This window comes from Fukomys damarensis, unplaced genomic scaffold (genome assembly GCF_012274545.1).
Source record: "Fukomys damarensis isolate Sample0158 unplaced genomic scaffold, DMR_v1.0_HiC HiC_scaffold_39, whole genome shotgun sequence".
Taxonomy (NCBI): Eukaryota; Metazoa; Chordata; class Mammalia; order Rodentia; family Bathyergidae; genus Fukomys; species Fukomys damarensis.
Window position 1 is genome coordinate 89618930 of NW_022900951.1, and position 27473 is coordinate 89646402.

Sequence of the window (27473 nt, forward strand, 5' to 3'; positions counted from 1 at the left end):
TAAACTGTGGTCACAAATCAGATGACTTAATGTTGTTAAACAAGAGCTGTATCCAAATTGATCTATGGATTCAATTTAACTATACTCAAGGACATGTTATATTTATAGACATAGAAAAAACTGCTCAAATGTATGTGGAAATGCAAAGGGACTAAACTAACAAGTACATTTTTGAAAAATAAGAACATTGCTAACCACACTAATTGTTTTCAAGACTTATAAATTATGGCAATTTAGACATCATATTGGTAAAAATTGGACACAAAAATCAATGATATAGAATATACAGTTCTAACATACATCCACAAAAAGTTTTTAGTAGTTACATCTACATTACTCTTTCATCATCATATGTATTTTTAAAATTTGTTATTATTATTATGGTAAAATGTTTATATCTTCCTGGTTTTAAATGTGTAGTTCATAAATGTCAACTATATGTATACTGTTTTGCAGTTACTGTCCAGTACTTTTTATCTTGTAAAACAAACATTATATCCACTGTCTAAGTCCATGTCTGATCCTTTAATAAAACAGTGTAGTTAAGCCAGCATTTTAATCTATTTTTTTTGGGGGGTGAAACTAGGACTTTCAGGCTGAGCTACATGCCTAGACTTATATTTATTTTTCTTTATTTATGTATTTATTTATTTATTTTTTGATACCAGGGATTGAACTCAGTCCCTTGCATTTCTGAGGCAGGTGGTAGAACCACTGAGCTAAATTCCCACCCCCATAGCCCTTTATTTTTATACTGATAAAGGGTTTCACTAACTAAATTACTCAGGCTGCAATTAAACTTGAAATCCTCCCGTTTCAGCCTCCCAGAGTACTGAGACCACAGGCATATGCAACCATACTAGGCACCCCATCCATTTTATAAATCATCAATTCCATTAACAAAGGCAAAGGCCTCATTATCTAATCACTTCTTTAAAGGTCTCATCTCTTTATATTGTTGGATTATATGAATTTTGGAGGGAACACACATTCAAACCATAACCCTTCTCACTACAAAATATATTTATTCTGTCCCATCACTTCACAACCCATAACTTGTTACACCATCAACTCAAGTCTAAATTCTGGTCTTATTTAATTGCCATCTGAATTAAATTTAAGTAACATTCAAGGTATGATTCATTGTAAGGTAAATTCCTTTCCAAATACAAACCAATAAAATCAAATAGGTCATGTACTTCTAAAATATAATGGCCAGACAGGTGTATATAGGATAGATATTATAATTTTAAAAAGGAGAAATAGTCAAAAAGAAGAGTACAAGGTCTCAATTAAATAAAAACTCCAACAAGGCAAAAAAACATTAAGTTTTGAGGCTTGAGGATAATCTTACTTGATTTTTTTAATTCTTTTTTTTCTCATTGAGTTTATTGCTACATTTTAGGTATACAGTACAGTTACATTCATCATTGGGATCTTGTACCTTTACATAAAGGGCCTTGGTTCTCATATTGTCCCCTTACCCCTGCCCTCCATTCACTCCATCCTCCCTTCCCTATTTACAAATATTTTATTTCCATTTTTTCATTTTCTCATATTTTTCTTTCCCTTATTACCTTTCCTTTACCCTTCCCACTGCCCCTACACCTTTATCCCTTCTCTTCCTGTTTCAATGGTATAATTTACAATGCGAAATCTTACTTGATTTTACATTTTGCTCTCAGAACACACTAGGACAGGATGTGAGGATATGTGGCCTGCACAGCTTTGCTGGATGCAGCACGGGCAATAGCATTTATAAAGAGAACAATCTAAGAGGGAGAGATCACAATCATAAATATGTATGCACCAAATAGCAGACATGAAAAATAAAATAAGCATGAATACAATTGTTGTGGGAGACCTCAATACCCCACTGTCACAAATAGGTCAACTAAACAATAAAATTAACAGTGAAATACTAGAACTGGGCCTCCAAGCAGTGCAGACTGCAGACTGATTAAGAGTGCAGCCACCTGGAGCTACACTGCTACTCCACCACCAGCGCCCCAAGCCTCCGCATTGTGCAGACCAGTGAGGAGAAAAGCCGGTCAGGCACCCCCACAGCATCACGCCAGCACTCCCTCCACTGCCTTGGGGCTCCTGGTTGTGCTGATACCTGTAACCAAACTGAAGTGGCACAGGGTGTCATAAAGGCAATTCTACTGAGCTCTAGAAGATAGAGCAGAAATGAACAACAGAAAAAGGGCCTCTCAGCCTCCTTGCTGAAAATTGAAGCCCACTGGAAAAGTGAAGATAATCTCTGCAATAAAGGCACACCAGACCACCGTGGTTTGTAAGTTGGAGGAATCACCACCTCCTTTGGAATCCGGACAATCCTCAGGGAAAGAGCAGCTGGAACCTGCAGTAGAATCTTGCAGAGTTCAAACATGTGAGAGGTCAGGGAGCTCAACTTGGGCCTTGTAGCCAGAAATCAGCCTCAATCTCCAGGATCTGCTGCTGGCATGCTAAGACTAATTGACTTAGTTCTGCACACAGTTACCCAATTTGTCTATGGTAACAGTAGGGACATACCCTGAAGGAGGCCCTTCGTTTTTACTTTTTATTTTTAAAATTATTATTTTTCTTCTATTCCTCTTATTTTAAATTTAAATTTTAAATTTTATTTTTTCCCACTCTTTTCAATTATTCCTTTTTTCTTTCTTGTTTTTCTCCTTTCTTTCTCTTTCCCAATTTCTCACTCTTCCACATTGTTCTTCATCTCCCTTTGTGTTCCTCTTCCTGCCCTAATTCAGATTTCTCTTTTTCTCTCTCCTTCTCTCAACTGTCATTAGTTTCAAAGGAAAGTGAATACAGTTTCTAGCTTCTCTATTGCTGTTAAGTTGTTCTATTTTTGTCTGTGTTCTTTCATTCTGTCTTACCCTCTTGTCGTCAACAGTTTCCTAGAGTTTCTGTGATCTACCTGTGTACCCTGGCCTCACTTCTAACCTTTCCCTGTCCCTTTACCTATCTATCCCTCTCTTGCAAACTCTAAGTCCCCATCCTGAAGGGTAAAATTTCTATATTGAAGAGTTTATGCACTCTAAATATATTTTCAGATGGTCCTTGATTTTGATTTAATTCACAGGGTTAAAGGTGATAGATTAATAGTACCACAAATTGTAATTTTCTAAGCTGTGCTTGATATTATTGCATTGCTAATTGTATCACTCAGGTTAAGGGGTTGTGACCGATCTAATCAGTTGTCTTTCCTGCTATTATGAAAATGAGAGTATTTCCTAGTAATTAGAGACTCAAAACATAAAGACCAGCTATGTCTTAATCCAGAAATTAAACTAAGGAAAGTACCAACAACAAAAATAGAAATGAGGAAACATTTCAACAAGGGACAAACACAGACTTCCAGCTCACCAAAGGCAAATTCTAGGGAAAATGAAGTGGAAAAGTCTGACAATCAATGACAAGAACACCCTGAACTGATACCACAGGAAGTAACAAAACAGATGAATAAGGCTCTAGAAAAATTCATAACAGAAATAATTTCCCAGTTAACCACAGAGATGGGGAGAAAAATGAAAGAAATGATTAGACCAGAAACAGATTAAAAAAAACATGAGTTCATGACCATGATAAAAGCTATGAATGCTCAGAATAGGAAAGAAATTGAAGCCATGAATTCCCAAGATAGGAAAGACATGAAACAAATGAAGCAGATTCAGATAGATATCCAGGAGATTAAAAACTCTATTGAAAGCATACACAATGTACTGACCCAATGAAAAGACACAATATTAGATGAAGAAGAAAGAATGGTGGTCATTTACCATAAAAAAGAGGATCTCTTTAAAAAAATGTAAAGGACCATGAGAAATCCACCCAACAGCACCTAGACAATGCAAAGAAGAATAAGACTGATAGGATTCCATGAAAAAGCAGAAGAAAGAACAAATGACATGAAAAAACTTTTCACAGAATTAATGACAGAAAACTTACCAAACAAAGCAAAAGAATTTGAAATACAGATGAGTGAGGTATATTGGACTCCAACCAGCCATGATAAAAACAAAACAAAAAAAATACACCTAGAAATATAATAATCAACATCCCAGAAAACCAACAGAAGAACAAATTACTACAAGCAGTTAGAGAAAAGAAACAAATCACAAGCAAAGAAAAGCCCATCAATATCAGCAGACTTTTCAACACAAACCCTCAAGTCAAGGAGAGCCTTTAGTGAGGTATCTCAAACCCTAAAAGAAAACAACACCCAACCTAGAATAATGTATCTTGCAAAACTATCTTTCAAAATTGATGGGGGAAATAAGACACTTCCATGACAAAGAACACCTGAGAAACTTCATGAATACCAAACCAGCATGCCAAACAATTCTAAACAACATCCTTGAAAAATAAAACGAAGGTCATAATTCCATGAGGCTCAACAGAGTAAATCCAACAGGCAATGCAAGAAATTAAAGGGAGTGGGGGAAATTAAAAAGAGCCAACAACAGGACAATAACATGACAATTATAAGTCAATACATATCAGTTATCACCATCAATGTTAAATGGCTTTAACTCACCAAAAAAGAAATAGACTCACAAAATGGACTAAGGAGCAAAATCCAACAATATGCTGTATGCAAGAAACACAAATAGTTCAAAAATAAACTCACAGACAGAAAGTAAAAGGTTGGAAACATTTCTCCATGTGATAGGAACCTGCTATAAAGCACAGGTAGCTGTCTTGTTTGCACATAGAGTAAATTCAAACCAAAACTAATGAAGAGAGACAAAGAAGGTAACTATATCCTTGTAAAGGGAACAATCCAAGAGGAAAAGATGACAATCATAAATATATATGCACCAAGCACTAATGCCTCAAATATACAAAACAAAATTTAAGGGACATGAAAAACCAAGTAAGCACTAATACAATTGTAATGGTGGACCTCAATACCCAACTGTTACAAATATACAGATCATCTAGACAAAAAACAAGAACAACAACTAAATACTAGAACTGAACCAATATTTTGAACAAATAGACTTAAAAGACATCTACAGAAAGTTCGACCAACAAAATCAGAATATACATTCCTTTCAACTGTACACACATCATTCTCCAAAATAGACTGTACTAGCTCATGGAACATGTTTAAGTAAATGCAAAGGAATTGAAGTCATCCCACATATATTATCAGACCATAGTGCAAATAAACTGGAGATCAACAGCAAAAGAAACAGCAAGAAATTCACAAGCACCTAGAAATTGAATAACACCCTCCTGAACAATCAATGGGTCACAGAGAAAACTAAAGAAGAAATTAGATAGGTATGACAAATAAATGATATTGCCAATACAACATACAGGAATAAATTGAACACAATGAAAGCATTTCTATGAGAGGAATACATAGCAGTGAATGCCCACACTAGAAAAACAGTGAGCTCAAATAACCAAATGGTGAATCTTACGCTTCTAGAGAAAGAAGAGCTGGACAAACCCAAAGCTCATACAAGGGAGGAAATTACAAAGATCAGAGCAGAAATCATTGCAATGGAGACTAAGCAAACAGTACAAAAAAAGCAATGAATTGAAGAGTTGTTTTATCAAAAGAATAAATAAAATTGATAAACTCTTAGCCAACCTGATGAAGAAAAGGAAAGAAAATGCTAAAATCCATACAATTAGAAACGAAAAAGTTGAAATCACAACAGATCCAGGAGAAATTCAGAGTATAATCAATACTGACTTTGAAAACCTATACTGTAATAAAATGGAAAACACAGAAGAAATGAACAGATCCTTGATACTTACGAATTTCCCAAGTTGAACAAGGATATAAAAATTCAAAACACCCCAATTACAATCAGTGAAATTTAAAGTGTAATTAAAAATTTACCAACAAAGAAAGGCCCATGTCCTGATGGCTTCCCTGCTGAATTCTGCAAAACATTGAGAGAACTACTGCCACTACACTTTAAACTTTTTGTTGAAATAGAAAGGGAAGTAACACTTCCAAATCCATTCCTGGAAAAAAGTGTAACTTTGATTCCAAAATCAGGGAACAACCCAGCCCAAAAAGAGAACTACAGGCCAAACTCCATAATGAACATAGATGAAAAAGCCCTCAATAAGATACTGGCAAACAGAATACAAAGGGTCATCAAGAAGATCATACACCCTGGCCAAGGCAGATTTATCCAAGGGATGCAAGAGTGGATTAATATATGTAAATGGATAAATGTAATACTGTATATTAACAGAGTCAAGGACAAAAAGAATATGATCATCTCAATAGGTGGAGAAAAAGCATTTGACAAAACTCAACACCCATTCATGACAAAAACTCTGGAAGTTGGAATAGATGGTCTTAATCTCAACTTGATAAAGGCTATCTGTGAAAAAAAAAAAACCAGCCAACATCATTCTAAATAGATGAAAACATTCACCCTAAAATTAGGAACATCACAAGAATGTCTACTATCACTACTCCTGTTCAATATAATTTTGGGAACATTAGCCAAATAAATTAGAAAAGAGAAAGAAATAAAAGCAATAAAGATATGAAAGGAAGAATTTAAACTGTCATTATTCACTGATGATATTATAATCTACATAGAAGATCTAGACTTCTAGACTTAATTGACAGATTCAGTAGAGTAGCTGGATACAACATAAACACTCAAGAATCAATAGCCTTCTTGTACACAAATGACAGACCCACTGAGAAAGAAATTAGGGTACCAATTCCTTTCATAAGAGCAGAAAAATATGAAATATCTCAGAATCAATCTAATAATGGAAGCAAAAAAGGCCTCTAATTTGACAACTACAGCACTCTGAAAAGAGAGATCGAAGAGGATATAAGAAAATGGAAAGACATCTCTTGCTTCTGGACAGGAAAAATGAACATAGTGAAAAAGTCCATACTTCCCAAATTGCTATATAGATTTAATGAAATCTCAATTGACATTTAAAAAGTATATTTTACAAAATTAGAGAAAACAATCCAAAAATTCATTTGGAATCAGAAGAGACCTAGAATAGCAAAAGCCATTCTAGTCAACAGAGACATAACAGGGGGTTTCACAATCCCAACTTGCTACTATATTACAAATCCACTGTGTTTAAAAAATCATGGTACTGGCAAAAAAAAACAGATTTGAAGATCAGTGGAATAGATTGGAAATACAGAAAGAACGCCAGATGAACTCAGCTACCTCATCTTTGACAAAGGAGCCAACCATCCTCAGTGGAGAAAAGATAACCTCTTCAACAAATGGTGTTGGAAAAACTGGATTTAAACCTGCCAAAGATTAAAACTAGACCCCAACCATTCACCATGCAATAAACTAAAATGGAAGTGGATTAAATATCTAAATATTTAAACAGAAACAATAAATTTTCGGGAGGATTACTTTGGTAGAACTCTTGAAGACATTGGCATGATAAAAGGCTTTATGAAAAAACCCTGAGTAGCACAGGAACTAGCAGAAAGATTCTTTTCATTTTGCCATATATTTTTCTTTTCCCTTATTACCTTTGCCCTACCCTTCCCATTTTCCCTACACCTTTAGGCCTTTTCTTCCTATTTCAATTATCCAATGGTCAATTATCTCAATAGGATATTATGTACTATTATAGCTTTTCACATCAGAGAAACTATTTGGTATTTAAACATGTGTGACTTATTTATTTCACTTAGGAGTATATCCTCAATATGTATCCATTTTCCTGTGAATGACTCTAAGACTTTTCATTCTTTATGGTTGAGTAGTATTCCATTTTACAGAAAAACCACATCTTCTTTATCCAGTTTCCAACTGATGGGCAAATGGGCTGTTTTAAAGATTTAGCTATTACAAACTGTGGCACTATAAACATGGGTGTGCATTTATCAGTGTGGTATGATTCCTTTAATTCTTTTGGAAAGATACCCAGCAGAGGGATCGCTGGATCAAATACAACCTCTAGTCCCAGCTCTCTGAGGTATCTCCATATTGATTTCCATAGTGGTTGCACCAGTCTGCACTCCCACCAACAATGGAGAAGGGTTCCTTTCTCCCCACAACCCCGCCAACATTTGTTATTGCTTGATTTCTTGATAGCAGCCATTCTTTGTGGGATGAGGTGGAATCTCAGTGTTGTTTTCATCTGCATCTCTTGAATCCAGTGGTATGGAACATTTTTTCATATATTTACTTGTTGCGTTTACTTCTTTGTCTGATAAATGTCTGTTCATTTCACATGCCCATTTTTGAATTGGGTCTTTATATTTGGGGGCTGATTGTTTTGAGTTCTTTTTATATTCTAGATAATAGTCCCTTGTTTGAGGAGCAGCTGGTAAAATTTTGTCCCACCTTGTAGGTTGTGTCTTAGTTCTGCTGATGATTTATTTTGCAGTGCAGAAACATTTTAATAAGATGAAATCCCAGTTATTGATTTTTACTGCTAGTTCCCATGCTACTGAGGATTTCTTCATAAAGTCTTTTCCTATGCCAATGTCTTCAAGTGTTCTGTCTAACTTATCTTCCAGCAAGTTTAGTTTTTCTGTTTTAATATTTAGATCTTTAATCCACTTTTATTTTACTTTAGTGCATGGTGAAAGATAAGGGTCTAGTTTTAATATTTGGCAGGTTGAGATCCAGTTTTTCCAACAGCATTTATTAAAGAGGCTATCTTTCCTCCAGTGGGGATGGTCAGCTCCTTTGTCAAAGATGAGGTAGCTGAGTACATCTGGAGTTGTTTCTGTGTCTTCCAGTCTGTTTTACTGATCCTCAGATCTGTTTCTTTGCCAGTACCATGCTGTTTTTATCACAGTGGCTTTGTAGTATACTTTCAGTTTGGGAATTATTATACCCTCTGCCATGTGTCTGTTGCCTAGGATGGCTTTTGCTATTCTAGGTCTCCTATGGTTCCAAGTGAATTTTTGGATTCTTTTTTCTAGTTCTGTGAAATATAGTATTGGAATTTCAATTGGCATTGCATTGAATGTATATAGCAGTTTTGGTAGTATGGCCATTTTCACTATGTTGATTCTTCCTACCCAGGGGCAGGGGATATCTTTCCATTGACTTATATCCTCTTCAACCTCTTTTTTCAGCATGCTGTAATTTTCAGTGTAGGGGTATTTTGCTTCTTTTGTTAGATTGATTCCTACAAATTTCATTTTTTGGGGTGCTTTTGTGAAAATAATTGTTTCCCTATTTTCTCCTTCAGTGAGTCTGTTATTTGTGTACAAGAAATATATTGATATTGGGGTGTTGACCTTGTATCCTGCTACTCTGCTAAAAGTGTCAATTAAGTCTAGAAGTCTTTTGGTGGAGTTTTTTGGGTATTTACTCGAGAGTATGATATCATCAGCGTATAATGACAGTTTAACTTCTTCCTTTCCTACCTTTATTGCTTTAATTTCTTTCTCTTGTCTAACTGCTATGGCTAAGGTTTCCAGAACTGTATCAAACAGGAGTGGTGATAGTGGGTATCCTTGTCTTGTTTGTGATTTTAACATGAAGCTTTTCAGTTTTTGGCCATTTAATATGATGTTGGTTGTTGGTTTTTCATAGATAGCCTTTATTAAATTGAGATATAGAGCATCTATTCCAATTTTTTGCAGGGTTTTTATCATCAGTGGGTGTTGAATTGTGTCAAATGCTTTCTCTGCATCTATCAAGAGGATCATATGATTTTTGTCCTTGACTTTGTTAATATAGTGTGTTACATTTATGAACTTACATATGTTGAACCATTCTTGCATCCCTGGAATAAATCCGACTTGGTCAGGATGTATGATCTTCTTGATGATCATCTGTATTCTGTTTGCTAATATCTTATTAAGGATTTTTGCAGCTATATTCATTAAGGAGATTGGCCTCTAGTTCTCTTTTAGTTGCATCTTTCCCTGGTTTAGGAATTAAAGTGATACTTGCTTCCTGGAATGAGTTTGAAAGTATTGCTTCCCTTTCAATTTCATTGAAAAGTTTGAAGAGTAATGGCCATAGTTCTTCTCTAAATGTCTTGTAAAATTCAGCAGTGAAACCATCAGGACCTGGGCTTTTCTTTGTTGGTAAGTTTTTAATTACATTTTCAATTTCACTGATTGTAATTGAGTATTTAAAATGCTTTTATCTTCTTTGTTCAACTTTGGTAGTTCATAAGTATCTAGAAATCTGTCCATTTATTCTGTGTTTTCCATTTTATTAGAGTACATGTTCTGAATATAGGTATTGATTATCCTCTGGATTTCTGTTGGATCTGTTATGACTTCACCTTTTTCATTCCTAGTTGCGTGGATCAGAACCTTTTCTTTCCTTTTTTGATAAAGATAGCTAAGGATTTATCAATTTTATTTATTTTTTCAAAAAACCAACTCTTTGATTCTTTTATTTTTTGTTTTGTTTTCTTAGTTTCCACTGCATTGATTTCTTCCCTAATCTTTATAATTTCCTCTCTTGTTCGAGCTTTGGGATTTTCTTGCTCTTGTTTTTCTAGGAGTCTAAAATTCATCATTAGGTTGTTTATTTGGAATCGCTCTGTTTTCCTAGTTTGGCCATTCAGTGCTATGAATTTTCCATGTAGAACTGCTTTCATTGTGTTCCATAGATTCCTATATGTTGTATTGGCAGTTTCATTTATTTGTAAACACTGTGTGATTTCTTCTTGAATTTCCTTTGTGATACATTGATTGTTTAGGAGAGTGTTGTTCAGTTTCTATATGTTTTGAAGTTCCTATGGTTTCTTGTCCTATTTATCTCCAGCTAGATTGCACTATGATCTGATAATATACAAGGTATAACTTTTATTCCTTTGCCTTTTTTCAAACCTGTTCTATGAGCTAATATGTGGTCTATCTTGGAGAATGACTCATGTGCAGCCAAAAAGAATGTATATTCTGATTTTGTGGGGTGGAACACTCTACAGACGTCTATTAAGTCCATGTTTTCAAAAGCTTGGTTCAGTTCTAGTATTTCATTGTTGATTTTCTGCCTAGATGATCTGTCTATTTGTGATAGTGGGATATTTAGATCCCCCACTACAATTGTATTAGCACTTATTTGGTTTTTCATATTTCTTAATACTTCTTTTATACAGTTGGGGTTGTTAATATTTGGTGCATATATGCTTATGATTGTCATCTCTTCCTCTTGAACTGTTCCCTTTACAAGGATGTAGTGGCCTTCTTTGTCTCTTTTAATCACTTGTGATCTCATCTTATTTAAAAGCTTCTTCACTGCAGAAGAAACCAACAACAGAACTAAAAGACAACATAAAATGTAGGAAAAAAATTTTACCAGCTGCTCCTGAGACAAAGGACTATTATCTAGAATATATAAAGACCCCCCAAAAAATCATCCCTCCCTAATATAAAGACCCCATTCAAAAATGGGTGTCTGAAATGAACAGACATTTTTCAGACAAAGAAGTAAAGGCATCAAGTAAATATATGAAAAAATGTTCCACATCACTGGTCATTTGAGAGATGCACATGAAAACAACAGTGAGAATTCACCTCACCCCAAAAAGAATGGCTGCCATCAAGAAATCAACCAATAACAAATGTTTGTAGGGCTGTAGGGAGAAAGGAACACTTCTCCATTTTTGGTGGGAGTGCAGAGTGGCACAACCATTATGAAAATCAATATGGAGATACCTCAAATATCTGGGATTATAGGTTCCATTTGACCCAGCCATCTATCTGCTGGCTATCTTTTCAAAAGAATTAAAAGAATCATATAACAGTGATAGAGCCGAGCCCTCCCCTACCTGCGTGGACATCACTCGCATGCAAGCAAGGTGAGATTTGGGAAGGCCACTCTGAGATCTGCTCTCCCTCTGGCCTGCTTGGGCCCAATCTGGGGGACCGGGGAGCCATGCCCTCCCCTGGTGCACCACCTTCCTCTCCAGGGCAAGGAAGGTAAGCAACATGGGGCCCCATGAAACACCCCCCTCAGACCTCCTGATTGTGCCAGTCCTTGGATCCACTCTGCAGAGTCATAGGTGGTCCTAAAGGGCATTTTTCTGAGATCCCAACTTTGAACATCTTTAAAGAAAGGGTGGGCAAACCCTGCAGAAAAACTGTGGAATTCAACCCTGCAGGAGGTCTGGGAACTCAGTCTGTGCCTTGTGGCCCAGAGTCAGTCTGCATCTCAGGGTTCTGCCATCGGCTAGCTGAGATCCGGGGACTTGGTTCTGCATATGGCTGTGCTTGTTGTGTCTTATGACAGCAGAGATATAGTCTGAAAGAGGCCCTTCAAATTCATTTTTTTCTTTCTTTCTTTTCCTCATTCCACTCTGCAAATTCTTTCTATTTTCTGTCCTCTTTCTCCAATTCTGTCTCTTGCTCCACCATATTGTCCCACATCTTTCTTTCTGTTCCTGTTTTTGCCCAAACTCAGATTTCTTCTTTTACCATTTTTTTTTCTTTTTTCTTTATGTTCTTTTCTTCTAAATTTTACATTACTCAAGTGTCAATAGTGTCAAGGGAAAGTAAACACCTATTACTGTTAAGGGGATATATTCTTGTTCTTATACTTGCACACTGTCTATCCCTTTTGAATTTAACAGTTTCCTAAAGATTGTGTGGTCATTCTATGTCCTCTGGTTTCACTTGAAACCTTCTCCAATTCTTTCACTTACCTACTCCTCTCGTCCTAACACTGTCTAATCCCCCATTCTAAATGGTAAAGATGGTATATTGAATAGGTTATTTTCTGCAAACATATTTTTTGGTTTCTTGATTTTAATTTAATTCACATACTTTAAAGGTGTTGATTAGTGACTACCACAAGTTGTCAATTTGCAAGTTACGCTTGATCCTATTGTGTTGCTGATTGTATCAATTGGGATAATGGATTGTGCTTGATTTAATGAGTTGTTTTCTCTGATATTATGAAAATGATAATGTCTACTAGTCATTAGAGACTCAAAAGCTAAAACACAGCTATATCAGGAAGATTTAAGTAAAAATCCAGAAATTAAACCAAGAAAAACTCAGCAACAGAAATAAAAGTGAGAAAACACTTAAACAATACACAAAGACAGACTTCCAGTTCACCAATGGCAAACAGTAGAGAAAATGAGGAGGTTTTAAAAGTCTGATAGTGAACCAGCAGGAAACCCTGAACTCAAAGCACAGGAAGTAACAAAACAGATCAATCAGGCTCTAGAAAAATTCAAAAGAGAAATAATTTCCCAGATAACCATAGAGATCATGAGCAAAATGAAAGTCGTGATTCGAGACTCTACAACAGAAACTGACGAAAAAATAGATGAGCTCAGGACCATGATAGAAGCCATGAAGGCCCAGCATAAGAAAGAAATGGAAACAATGAATGCCCAATAGAGGAAAGAAATGGAATCCATAAAAAAGATTCAAACAGATATCCAGGAGATTAAAACCTCTATTGAAAGTGTTCACAACAGAATAAAAGAATATGAAGATAGAATCTGAGATATAGGAGCTAGGATTGCAGTCAGTGACCATGAAAAGAGTGGTCTCTTAAAAACAGTAAGGGATCATGAGAAACTGATCCAACAACTACTAGATGATGCAAAGAAGAATAACATAAAACTGATAGGAATCCATGAAGTAGCAGGAGAAAATACAAATTGTAAGGACAAATTTTATTTATTGCCCTTTGCCGTGCACGGTCTCCTAATTAATTTGGCTCGATCCGCTAAAAGAACGTCCACCAGCCTTAAATAAGTACAAAAGGGAAAGTTTATTGAAGGATATGCGCATACAGAAAACAAAAGTAAGAATGGAGAGGACAAAGAAAGAGAGTCCTCTAACAGCAAGAGGGACTCTATCCAGGAAATTACCCTTAGGCTCTCTAGCAACGTTGGAGGAATTAGGTGCATCACTCGCAACACAGCACGGGTCTCTTCAGCAATCCCTTCGGCTACAGGTCTCAATCCCTGGCGTAAGACAGCAGCAGCAGCCTGGGCTAGGTGGGCTGTTTTTATAGCTCTCTAGACAAAGGTAGTAAAACTACCTGAACTTTTGGCGCGAAAAAGGTGAATGTGCTTGCAGTCACGTCCCAACCAGGCCCTGGCCAGGGATCCGGGAGGGGCGGAATGCATCACATTCCTTATCTTGATGTTAAGAACATCTGGTCTTTTTAACAAAGTCCTCCCTGTTTTTTCCCAGGAACTGGCCAGGTATCCAGGGAAAGAAGAGGTGAACTAGTGATTATGCGCCTTAGAGAGCCGAAAGCCTTAACCCAAGCCTTTCCAACTTAAAGTTTTAACTTTCCTTACACAAATGACTTAAAAAAGCTGTTCACAAAATTAATGACAGAAAACTTCCCAAAGAGAGGGGAATAATTTGACATACAGATAAGTGAGACATATAGGAATCCAACTAGCCATGACCAAAAATGATCTACACCTAGACATATAATTATCAAGATCTCAGAAACCCAACAGAAGAACAAAATACTACAAGCAATAAGAGAAAAGAAACAAATCAAATGCAAATGAAAGCCCATCAGGGTCACAGTAGACAACTCAGCACAAACCCTGAGGTCAAGGAGAACCTGGAGTGAGGTATTTCAAGTCCTAAAAGAAAATAACCTCCAACCTAGACTGATGAATCCTGCGAAACTCTCTTTCAAAATGAATGGGGAATTAAGATACTTCCATGACAAAGAACACCTGAGAAATTTTATGAATAACAAACCAGCACTAAAAGGAATTCTAAACAATACTCTAAAAAAGATGATGAGGGTCAGAACACCATGAGGTCCAACAGAACAAATCAAATAGGCAAGGCAAGAAACTAAAAGGAGAGGGCGAAAAATTAAAAAGAGTCAACAAAAGGACAATAACATGACAACAATAACTCAGTACACATCCTTTGTAACCATCAATGTCAATGGCCTCAATTCACCAATCAAGAGAAATAGACTGGCTCAATGGATTAAGAAGCAAAATCCAACAATATATTGTATACAAGAAACACACCCATTGCCAAAAGAATCCCATAGACTGAAAGTGAAATGATGGGAAACAATTCTCCATGTGACAGGAAGCCAGAAAAAAGCAGGGGTAGCAACCTTATTTGCAGACAAAGTAAATTTCAAACCAAAACACCTTAAGAGAGACAAATAAGGCCACTATACCCTTGTAAAGGGAACAATTCAAGAGGAAGAGATGACAATCATAAACATATATGCACCAAATATTAATGCCCAAAACCATATAAAACAAATACTAAGTAACATGAAAAACCTAATAAGCACTAATACAATTATAATGGGGGATATAAATACCCCATTATCACAATTAGACAGATCATCTAGGCAAAAAAAATCAATATCCTAATACTAGAACTGAACCAAGCTTTTGAACGCATGGACTTATTAGATGTCTATAGAGTGTTTCACCCCACAAAATCAGAATATACATTCTTTTTGGCTGCACATGGGTCATTCTCCAAGACAGATCACATACTAGCTCATGGAACAGGTCTGACTAAATGCAAAGGAATCAAAGTTATTCCCTGTATATTAGATCATAGTGCAATCTAGCTAGAGATCAATAGCATATGAAACCGTAGGAACTTCCCAAACACATGGAAATTAAAGAACACTCTCCTGAACAGTTAATGGATCACAGAGGAAATTAAAGAAGAAATTAAGCAGTTTTTACAAATAAGTGAAAATGTCAATAAAACATACAGGAATCTATGGGACACAATGAAAGCAATTCTACATGGAAAATTCATAGCACTGAATAGCCAAACTAGGAAAGCAGAGTGAGTCCAAATAAACAACCTAATGATGAATCTTAGACTCCTAGAAAAACAAGAGCAAGAAAAACCCAAAGCTTGAACAAGAGAGGAAATTATAAAGATTAGAGCAGAAATCAGTGCAATGCATAATAAGAAAATGTTGCAAAAAATAAATGAATCAAAGATTTGGTTTCTTGTAAGATTAAGTAAAATCGATAAAACCTTAGCTAACCTTATCAAAAAAAAAAAAGGAAAGAAAAGGCTCAGATCCATGCAATTAGGAATGAAACAGGTGAAGTCACAAGAGATCCCACAGAAATACAGAGGATCGTTAATATCTACTTTGAGAATCTGTACTCTAATAAATTGGAAAACACAGAAGAAATGGACAGATTTCTAGATGCATATGAATTACCAAAGTTGAACAAAGAAGATAAAAACATTTTAAACACCCTAATTACAATCAGTGAAATTGAAAATGAAATTTAAAATTTACCAACAAAGAAAAGCCCAGGTCCTGATGGATTCACTGCTGAATTATACAAGACATTTAGAGAAGAACTACTGCCAATACTCTTCAAACTTTTCAATGAAATTTAAAGGGAAGCAATACTCCAAATTCATTGCTGAAAGCAAGTATCGCTTTGATTCCCAAATCAGGGTAATATGCAAACAAAGAAGAGAACTATAGGCCAACCTCCTTAATGAACATAGATGCAAAAATCCTTAGTAAGATATTAGCAAACAAAATACAGAGGATCATCAAGAAGATCATACATCCTGACCAAGTCGGATTTATTCCAGGGATGCAAGGATGGTTCAACATACATAAGTCCATAAATGTAATACACTATATTAACAAAGTCAAGGACAAAAACCATATGATCCTCTCGATAGATGCAGAAAAAGCATTTGACAAAATTCAAAACCCATTTGTGATAAAAACCCTGCATATAAAATTGATATATGTGTACCTATGTTTATAGCGGCAGAGTTTGTAATAGCTAAAACTTAGAAACGGCCCATTTGTCCATTTGGAGACTGGATAAAGAAGATGTGGTTTTTCTATAAAATGGAATACTACTCAGCCAGAAAGAATGAGAACTTAGAGTCATTCATTGGAAAATGGATACATATTGATGACATACTCCTACATGAAATAAATTAGTCAAACATGTATAAATACCAAAGAGTTTCTCTGGTGTGAAAACTATAATGGTGCATAAGATCCTAATGATGTATTTGATAATGTGAAATAGGAAGAAAAGGGCTAAAGTTATGGGGAAATTCGGAATTGTAGGGGAAAGGCAATATGGGAAAAGAAAAGAAAAACATGAGACAATGAAAAAATGGAAAGAAAGTATTTGTAAATAGGGAAGGGAGGAGGGGGTGAAAGGAGGGACAAGGGGAAAAATGAGAACCAAGATATGTCATGTAAGGGTACAATATCCCAGTGATGAATATAACTGCATTGTGTACCTAAAATGTACCAATAGGCTCAATGAGAAAAGAATCAACAACTGTGATCTCATCTTATTGAAAAACTTCTAACCTGCAAGAGAAACCAAAAACAGAACTAAGAGACAACATAAAATGTGGGAAACAATTTTTGCCAGCTTTTCCTCAGAGAAAGGTCTGCTATCTAGACTATACAAGGAACTGAAAAATTCAGAACTCCCAAGTATAAAAACCTGATTAAAAAATGGCCATCTGAAATGAGAAGACACTTCTCAGACAAAGAATTAAAAGTAGCAAATAAATTTATGAAAAACTGCAGCATTAATGGTCTTTGGAGAGATGCAGATGAAAACAGACCTGAGATTTCACCTTATGCCAGAAAGAATGACCGCTATAAAGATTTCAACCAATAACAAATGGTAGTGTGGTTGTGGGGAGAAAGGAAGCCTTCTCCATTGCTGTTGGGATTGCAGACTGATGCAATCAGTGTTGGAATCAATATAGATAGAACTTAAAAAAAAAAAAAAAAAACCAAAAACCTAGGCTATGAGGTCCCATTTGACCCAGCTATCCTTCTGCTATCTTTCCAGAAGAATTAAGAGTATCATACTACAGAGATATATATGCACCCATGTTCATAGCAGCACAGTTTGTAATAGCTAACACTTGGGAAAAGCCCGATTGCCCATCAACTGGAGACTGGATAAAGATGTGGCTTTTCTATAAAATGGATTACTACTCGGCCATAAAAAATGAGTAGCTGGAGACATTTTTAAGTAAATGGTTGTATGCTGAGGCCATACTATTAAGTTAAATAAATAGTACACACATGTGTAAGTTTCTGTGGTGTGAAAAACTAAAAGTGTAAATAAGTTTCATATGGTATAATTGGGAGTGTGAAATAGGAAGAAACTGGCTAAAGGGGAAGTGGGAAATGGGGGAAGGAAATAAGGGAACAGAAAAAATATGAGAAAATGAAAAAAACGTAGAAAAAGTCTTTGTAAATAGGTAATGGTGGAGGGAGTGAAGGGAGGGCAGAAGTATGGGGCAAAAATAAGAACCAAAGTACATCATATAATGGTATAAGATCTCAGTGATGAATGTAACTGTACAGTACACCTAAAAAGTACCAACAAACTTTATGGAAAAAGAAAAAATAATAGAAGTCAATCAAACTCCTTTAAAAAAAAGACTTAATAGATATCTTCAGAGTGTTTCACCCCATAGAATCAGAATACACTTTCTTCTCAGATGTACATGTTTCATTATTCAAAATAGACCACATGACATATTTATGTAAATGTTAATGATTTGAAGTTATCCTTTGTAGATTATCAGAACATAGCACAATGAAATTGGAGATCAGTAGCAAAAGAAACCACAAGAGCTTCATAAACACTTGGAAAGTGAATAACACCCTTCTGAACAACCAATGGGTCACCGAGGGAATTAAAGAAGGTATCACACAGTTTCTACAATTACATGATAATGTCAATATAACATACTGAAATATATGGGACACAATGAAAGCAGTCCTATGAGGGAAATATACAGCAGTGAATGCCCATATTATCAAAACAGAGAGAGTTCAAATAAAGAAGCTAATGGTGAACTTTAAGCTTCTAGAAAAAGAAGAGGAAGACAAATCCAAACCTCATACAAGGGAGGAAATCAAAAGATGAGGGAAGAAATCAATGCAATGGAGAGTAAGACAATGATACAAAAAAGTCAATGAAATCAAGAATTGGTTCTTCAAAAGAATAAAAATTGACAAACCCTTAGCTAATATTATTTAAAAAATGGAAAGAAAAGGCCCAAATCCATGTAATTAGGAATGCAAAGGGTGAAATTACAAGTGACCCAGTAGAAATACAGAAGATCATCAATACCTACTTTGAGAACCTGTATTCCAATAAGATGGGAAACACAGAATAAATGGAGACATTCCTAAATACATATGAATTACCAAAGGTGAAAGAAGAAGATGTAAAAATTCTAAACAATCCAGTATCAAACAATGAAATAAAAAACATAATTAAAAACTTACCAACAAAGAAAACCCCAAATCCTGTTGCCTTCACTGCTGAATTCTACAAGAAAATCAGAGAAGAGCTAATGCCACTACCTCTCAAAGTCTTTAATGAAATTGAAAGGGAAGCAATACTCCCAAATTCATTCCCAAATACAAGCAGTGCCTTGATTCCACAAGCAGAGAAAGACCCAACAGAAAAAGAGAACTATGGGCCAGGCTCCCTAATGAACATAGATGCAAAAATCCTCAGTAAGATACTGGCAAACAGAATACAGAGGGTCATCAAGAAGATCATGCACACTGACCAAGTGGGTTTCATCCCAGGGATGCAGGTATGGTGCAACATATGTAATTCAATAGTAATACACTATAGCAACAGAGTGAAGGAAAAAAAAATCATCATCTCAATAGATACAGAAAAGGCATTGAACAAAACCCAACACCCATTCATGTAAAAAAAAATCCCAGAAAATATTGAAATAGATGATCTTTATCTCAACCTGATAAAAACCATGTATAAAAACCAACAGCTAACATCATACTAGATGGTGAAAAACTGAAATATTTCATTCTTGAAGTCAGGAACAACACAAAGGTGTCAACTATCACCATTTTTGTCCAATATGGTTCTGGAAATATTAACCACAATAATTAGACAAGAAAAAGAAATAAAAGGAATAAAGATAGGAAATGAAGAATTTAAATTGTCATTATTTGCAGATGACATGATACACCATGTAGAAGATCCAGAAAACTCCACCAAAAGGCTTCTAGACATAATAAGCAAATTCAGTAGAGTAGATGGATACAAAGTCAATACTCAAAAATCAATAGCCTTCTTGTACACAAATAAAAGACTCACTAAGAGAGAAACTGGGGAAACAACTCATTTCACAATCACATCATAAAAAATGAAATGCCCAAGAATCAATCTAACAAGGAAGTAAAAGACCTCTACTTTGATAGCTACTTCACTCTGAAAAAAGAGATCAAAGACGATATCAGAAAATGGAAAAATATCCCTTGCTCCTGGCTAGGAAGAACCAATATAGAGAAAATGGTCATACTTCCAAAACAGCTTTACAGATTCAAAGCAATTCCGACTAAAATTTCAACAGCATATTTCACAGAACTAGAGAAAACAACCCAAGAATTCATTTGGATCCAGAAGAGACCTAGAATAGCAAAAGAAATTTTAGGCAACATAGACAAGGTATGAAGTATCATAATCCCCAACTTGAAACTATACTGAAAAGCTACTGTGATTAAAAACATCATGGTACTGGCAAAGAAACAGACCTGATGATCAATGGAACAGAGTAGAAGATGCAGAAACAACTCCAGGCATATTCAGTCACCTCATCTTTGACACAGGAGTGAAACACCCTCAGCAGAAGAAAGACATCCTCTTTAATAAATGATGTTGGAAAAATTATGTGTCAACTTGCCAAAGACCAAAACTAGACCCATGTCTTTCACCATGCACTAACTAAAATTGAAATGCATCAAAGTTCTAAATATTAAAACAGAAACACTGAATCTGCTGGAAGTAGGGTAGGTATTGCCATAGGGAAAGATTTTATGAACAAAACCTCAGTGGCTCAGGAAGTAGAACAAAGAATCAAGAATTGGGATTTCATGCTATGAAAAAGCATTTGCACAACAAGAGAAACTACTAACAGAGTGAAGCAATAATGTACTATGTGGAAAAAAATTTTACCCAATGTTCCTCAGACAGTAGGCTACTATATAGGATACATAAATAATTTTTAAAAATCAGACCCCCCCAAATTTAAAGACCCAATCCAATAATGGACATCTGAAATGAATAGACATTTCACAGATGAAAAAGTAGAAACTGCAAATAAATATATTAAAAATTCTCACCAACACTGGTCATTCAAGAGATGCAAATTAAAACAACACTGAGATTCACCTTACTCCAGAAAGTACGGCTGCTATCAGGAAATCAACCAATAATAAATGCTGGCAGGCCTGTGGGGTGATAAGAACTCTTATCCACTGTTGGTGGGAGTGCAGACTGGTGCAACCACTGTCGGAAACAGTGTGGAGATTCCTCAAAACTATGATTAGAAGCCCCATTTGACTCAGCTATTCCCCTTCTGGGCATCTTCCCAAAAGAATTAAAAGCATCATACCAGAGATATATGCCCACCCATGTCTATAGCATCTGAGTTTGTAATAGCTAATCTTGAAAATAGCCCAAATGCTCATCAACTGGTGATTGAATAAAGAAGACGTGATTTTATTTATATATATAAAATGGACTACTACTCAGCTATAAGTATAAACTAGAATCATTTATAGCTAAATGGATGCACCCTGAGGCCATACTCTAAAGTGAAATAAACAGGACACACTTGAGTATATACTGAATTGTTTCTCTGGTGTGGGAAACTGAAAGTATAAATGAGGCCCTAGATGTATAAGAGATACTGTGAAATAGGAGTAAAATAGTCAAAGGCAAAGAGAGAGAGTAGGGAGTATGAATGTGGAAAGGAAAGAAAGAAAGGCAAAGAGAAGCAAAAAATGGAAACAAAGCTTATGTACATAGGGAGGCATGGAGTAGTTGGAGGGAGGGAAAGGAAGTGGGAAAAAATAAGAACCAAGATATATTGTGTACAGGTACAAATTACCAATAATGAATGTGATCATGATGTATACCTAAACTATATCAATAAAATTAATGAATATTAATTTTTAAAAAATAACATCTCATTTCCCTCTCACCCAACTCCTGGAAACTACCATTCAACTTTCTGTTTCTATGAAATTGATCATTTCTAAAACCTCATTCAAATGGAATCATAAAGTATTTGTATTTTTGCAGCTGGCATATTTACTTAGCATAATATCTTTGGAATTGTTCTGATATATAGCATATGTCAGAAATTTCTTTCTTGGGATCCAGAAAAATTGCAATGTTGTGAGCAATAATAACTCAGACTCTCAGGTTCATAATCTAAACACTGGAATATAACAATTTAGGGAAGAAAAGAAAGAGGTAGTGTAATCCTGGGACCCAGGAAGGATCTGATGGGAAAATTGGAGCCTACAAAGAAATTGAAGAGGCAGAAAAAGGAAGGGGAAATCTGCACTAGATACCTAGCTCCTGGATCATGGCTTATGAGAAAGTAAGATCAAATCTACAGATACAAAATGAAACTGGGGAACAGAGCTCTTCAGAGAGAAAAAAAGAGAAACAGACCTGATAATGTTGTGTGCTGCAACAGTCATTGAGCTCCAGTCCAAGCACCAGCCATACATGCCATTCTAGTGAGAGGTCAACTGAACCAAGAACTCAGAGCAGCCATGGGTTGGATTCATTTCAGGGCTCTCAGAGATACACCTTCAGTGACAGGGTGGGCGACAGCCATGGGGGACAGACATGTGAGACAGCCATGGACAGGGCCCCACATCCCAGCTGGCAAAAGATGCCTAGAGTAGTCTAAAGGAGTCAGGACCAGGGGGCCAAGCCCGTGGCCAGAGGTAAGACTCAGCCTGAATTTCACTCGATAAGTTGCAGAACTGGCATCCTTGCCCTAATCTACTGTCTGCTGGTGACTGCATTGAAAATGGGTCTGGACTCTGATTGCCTTCTTTATGAATCAGCATGAACATGAAAATCTCTTGAATTAGACAATGCCCCCAAATTATACACTCCAGAAGGAAAACATGTTTGAAACCACTGGGCTATTGCTTTATTGTTGTTTTTGCTCGTATTTCTACTTTTTGCTTTTTCATGAGTATGGACATTGCTTTTAATTTTTTGATTGTTTTGTTTTTCTTGTTCTCTTCTTTCTTCCCCACTTTCCTGGGGCTTGGAAAAGCTTCTTTTGTTCTTCTATCTTGTTTCTTATCTCTCTTTCTTACTTCCTTTCTGCTTTGCTTTTTCTTCTACTTCTTTTTAAATGTTCTTTTAATTATTTCTGTCTTATTTTTACTCTCCATATAATTTCTGTCTTTTTTCCTCTTACTTTTCTTTAACTAAAAAACATTCCTCTACTCTTCAATAAGGTGCTCCATACCACTTTTCACTACCCCTCATATCATAGAGTATAAGGTGCCAAAGTTTTCCTCTTGCACTGTCACATTCCCAAATTTGTATCTTTAGTTTTAAAATCATAAAGCTTTGTTATCTTTTGATAGTTGTTCAACTGTATAAAATTAATGTTGAATTCTTTTCTGCCATTAGCGGAGATATATCTGTCACATGTAGTATATATTAGCTGGGTTGTCTTAATATTTGCACCATAATTAAAAATTTCTTCTCTAGAATTAAAGGTAGTGAATAACTAGTCCTTATGGCATGTTAATATCTAATTTGTCTTGGATGATACTACAAATAGCTCATTTGATTGCTATTAACAGGGTTGCATAATTGTCAGTATTTTTTGTAAGTCAACACTCAGATTAACTTTGTGATATTTCCAGTACTAGAGTACATTTCTAGAAATCTTGGTTGCTAAGCTTATTACACTGTGCCCTCCCCTCCCACATCAACCAAGGGAGTCAGTTCTTGGGGCTGAGGCAAAGGACTATAGTTAGCCATGCTCAAAGTACATCACTGAAAAGCAACTAAAGAGGTCTCTATACTGGCAACAAAATGTTTAGACTCTAAGCATCTACATACCTCAGCACAAAATAAACAAACAAAGAAACAATAAAAATATGAGAACAAGTGACAAAATGCTACCCAAAACTCTGAACTCCCTGAAACCAATCCATAGGGCAATGAGAGGCTGAATAGCATAAGCGCACATCCAAAGCAATTGAAACTATAACAGGAGGTTAGCAAACAGGTCAAATAAACACTGAGGGATTAGAGAAGATATAATTCAAATACAATGGAAGTAATAACAAAAAAGATGCAAGAACTTTTTGAAGATAAAAAGCTAAATCAGGCAAACAATGATAGAAAACATGAATGACCAGTTTACCAAAGAATTAGAGTCATGGAAAGGTTTCAGTCAGAAATCCAGGAAAATAAAAAGCATATAGAAAGTATGGGCAGAAGAACTGGCTAATGTGAGGAAACAATTTCAAAACTAGAAGATAATGGTGCCTTCTAAGATTAAATACTCAAAGAGCCCTTAAAAATCACAAAAGAACATGAGAAATGGATCCAACAACAGCTACATGATTCAAGGAAGACTAAGAATAATTAGAATAAGTGAAAAATCGGAAGACAACCCACATGACATAAAAAACCTGTTCACAGAGATAATAGCAGACAGTTCCCCAAATACAGAGAAACAAATAAGCATATAGAAAAAGGAAGTATGCAGAATACTGAATAGCCATGAAGAAAAGAATCCCTCTCCAGGCTGGCCAAATTATATCAAAGTACGAGAAGTCCATCATAGCTACAAAATCCTAAAAGCTGTTAGAGAAAGGTAGCAAATCACATATAAAGATAAATCCATTAGAATTATAGGAAATTTCTCTACACAAACCTTCAAACCCAGGAGAGTTCAGATTGCAGTTTTTAAAGCCCTAAAAGATAACCACTTCCAACCCTACCTTTTGTATCCTCCAATTATTTTCTTTACAATTTGTGGACAAATAAGGCACTTCTATGATAAGAAACACCTCAAGAAATTCATGACCACCAAACCAGCATTGCAAAAAATTCTCAAGAAAATCCTAAAAGGAGACAACAAAGTCAACAATGACAATTAGTCAAAAGGAATGATTATACTCAGAATGAGCAGTTAAGCAAAAGGTACGAATAAAGAAATCAGCAGGAGGAAAACAATATAATGACAGGAATAAGTAAATATCTGTCATTAATAATTCTCAGTGTGAATGGTCTCAATTCTTCAATCAAAAAATCCATATGGTAGAATGGATCAAGAAACAAAACTCACCTTTATGAACTCTGTAAGAAACACAGTTAATTAAAAAAGAAACCTGTATTAAAATAAAAATGGAAAAAAATGCACTATACAATAGGAATCCAGCAAAAAGTAGGTGTATCTGTCAGTTCTTACTAGAGAAATATATTTAATGCAAGGTATAAAAAATATAAGAATTTACATGATTGGCAGAGTCAGGTGTGACAAAGTAAACAATGGCTGTCTGTACATTGCAGATTGTAAGGAGTCAATCAAAGCTCTGGAGCTCACTATGCGAGTCTGTGTCAGGAGGCCAAAGGATCTGTGACAGAAGGCTGCAGGGTCCATGCTGGAAGCCAGGAGATACTACATAAGGTAGAGGTGAAGACTGGAGCTCCACCAAAGAAATAGGAGTGAGGCTTTCTTCTTTGTTTCTCTCTTTTTTTATATTGAGTTTATTGGTATAATCTAGGTATACAATACAGTTACATTCATCATTGGTATTCTGTACCTTTACATAATAGGTCTTGATTCTCATTTTTTCCCCTTGTCCCTGCCCTCCCTTCACCACCTTCTCCCCTCCCCATTTAAAAACACTTTATTTCCACTTTTCCAGTTTCTCATATTTTTTTCCTCTCCCTTATTACCTTTCCCCCACCCTTCCCACTTTCCCTACACCTTTAGCCCTTTACTTCCTATTTCACATTATTAATTGTCTCATTAGGATCCTGTGTACTATTATAGTTTTCGCACCAAAGAAACTATTCGGTATTTCAGTTAAAGAAATCTCTGTATGAACATTAAAAATAGGGAATCCTAAAATAAAACTAAAAAGGAAAGCAAAAGAGAAAAGGCAATGATGTAACATCAAAATAATCCTTAATTCTGGAGATGAAAATGGTCCCTGAACATATTTAAATTGCTTTTTGCTCTTATACTCTTATCTTATTCTTTTTTTCATTATTTAGAGAATACTTTATTAGTTTCTGTAATCAAACCCACGTAGATATGATCTTACCTATTTAGTATGATGTGTTACCCCTGTACACATGGAAAAAAAATAAAAATAAAAAATTAACATTTCTTGACCAATATGGCTGTTCATTTCTGTACAATGCCAATGCAACACAGTAAATTGGGACGACTTTTTCCAAAAGTATCGTTAAAGTATCCAAAAATTCAATTTTTATATATATCTATCTATATGTATATATATATATATATATTTATGTTAATATAAAAAGACTAATAATAGCAGTTTGCTTCTCTTTTATTCTATTCAGACCACAAGACTATTGGTTCATGCCACTCAGATTCCTGGTGGGTCTTCTATCTTCAATAAGTCTCTTCTGCCACACCCAAAATTATGCTGATCCAATTTGATTAGGTATTTCTTATTCAAGTTGACAGTTTACTACCGCAACAGGATTTGCTATCCTAATTTCTGACAAAGTGGATTTCAATCCATGAATGATAAGAGACACAGAGAACCACTACATATTGGTTAAAGAAACAAACTTATGTGCACCAAATACCAGAAAACCATACTCCACAAAACAAACACTAATGGACATAAAAAATCATATAAACACCAAGGCAATTGTAATGGGGTGCTAAATTCCCCAATGTCACAAATGAACAGATTAATTAGGCCAAAAAACATCAGCAAAGAAATAATCAGAGTTGAGCCAAACCTTCAAACAAATGGACTTTACAGATATCTGCAGTGCTCATCTAACAATAAGAATATAAATTCTCCTCAGGAGCACATGGAAAATTCTCCAGAATAGACCACATACTCTCCCAGAGTGCATACTAAAGTAAATACACAAAGAGAAATTATAGCATGCATATTATCCGATCATAGTGCAGTGAAACTGAAAGATATCACAGAAACTATGCAAACATATGAAATGAAACAATATCCATTTGAATAATCAATGAGTCACAGAGGAAATTGAAGAAGAAATTAGACAGATTGTACAATTAAACAATAAAACCAGTACAACATACTGGAACTTGTGGGACATACTGAGAACAGTTTTATTAAGCATGTTTTTTGTGGTGCATTCTCAATCAAAAACAGAATAAGCTCAAATAAATGACCTAATGATACATCTCTAGGTCCTAGAAAAATGAGGACATTCCATACCCCAGCTAATACCAGAAAGGAAGTTATATTAGAGCAAAAAATAATGAAATTGAAAATAAAAATATAAAGAATCAATAAATGGAATTTGCTCACTTGAAAGATTAAACAAAATAAGCAAACTCTTAAACAATCTTACCAAAATAAGGAAAGAAATGACCCAAATCCATACAGTTTGATGAAAAAGACAAAATCACAATGGATTCTGGTGAAATCTAGATTACTGGTAGCTACTTTGAGAACTTGTACTCCAGTAAAATGGAAAATTCAGAAGAT

At 35.4% G+C, this 27473-nt stretch overlaps 1 pseudogene; it reads right to left on the reverse strand.

Moving 5' to 3' along the window:
- Positions 1–1990: 1990 nt before the first annotated feature.
- The window catches only part of LOC104847631, a 56146-nt pseudogene continuing 30663 nt past the window's right edge, over positions 1991–27473 (reverse strand).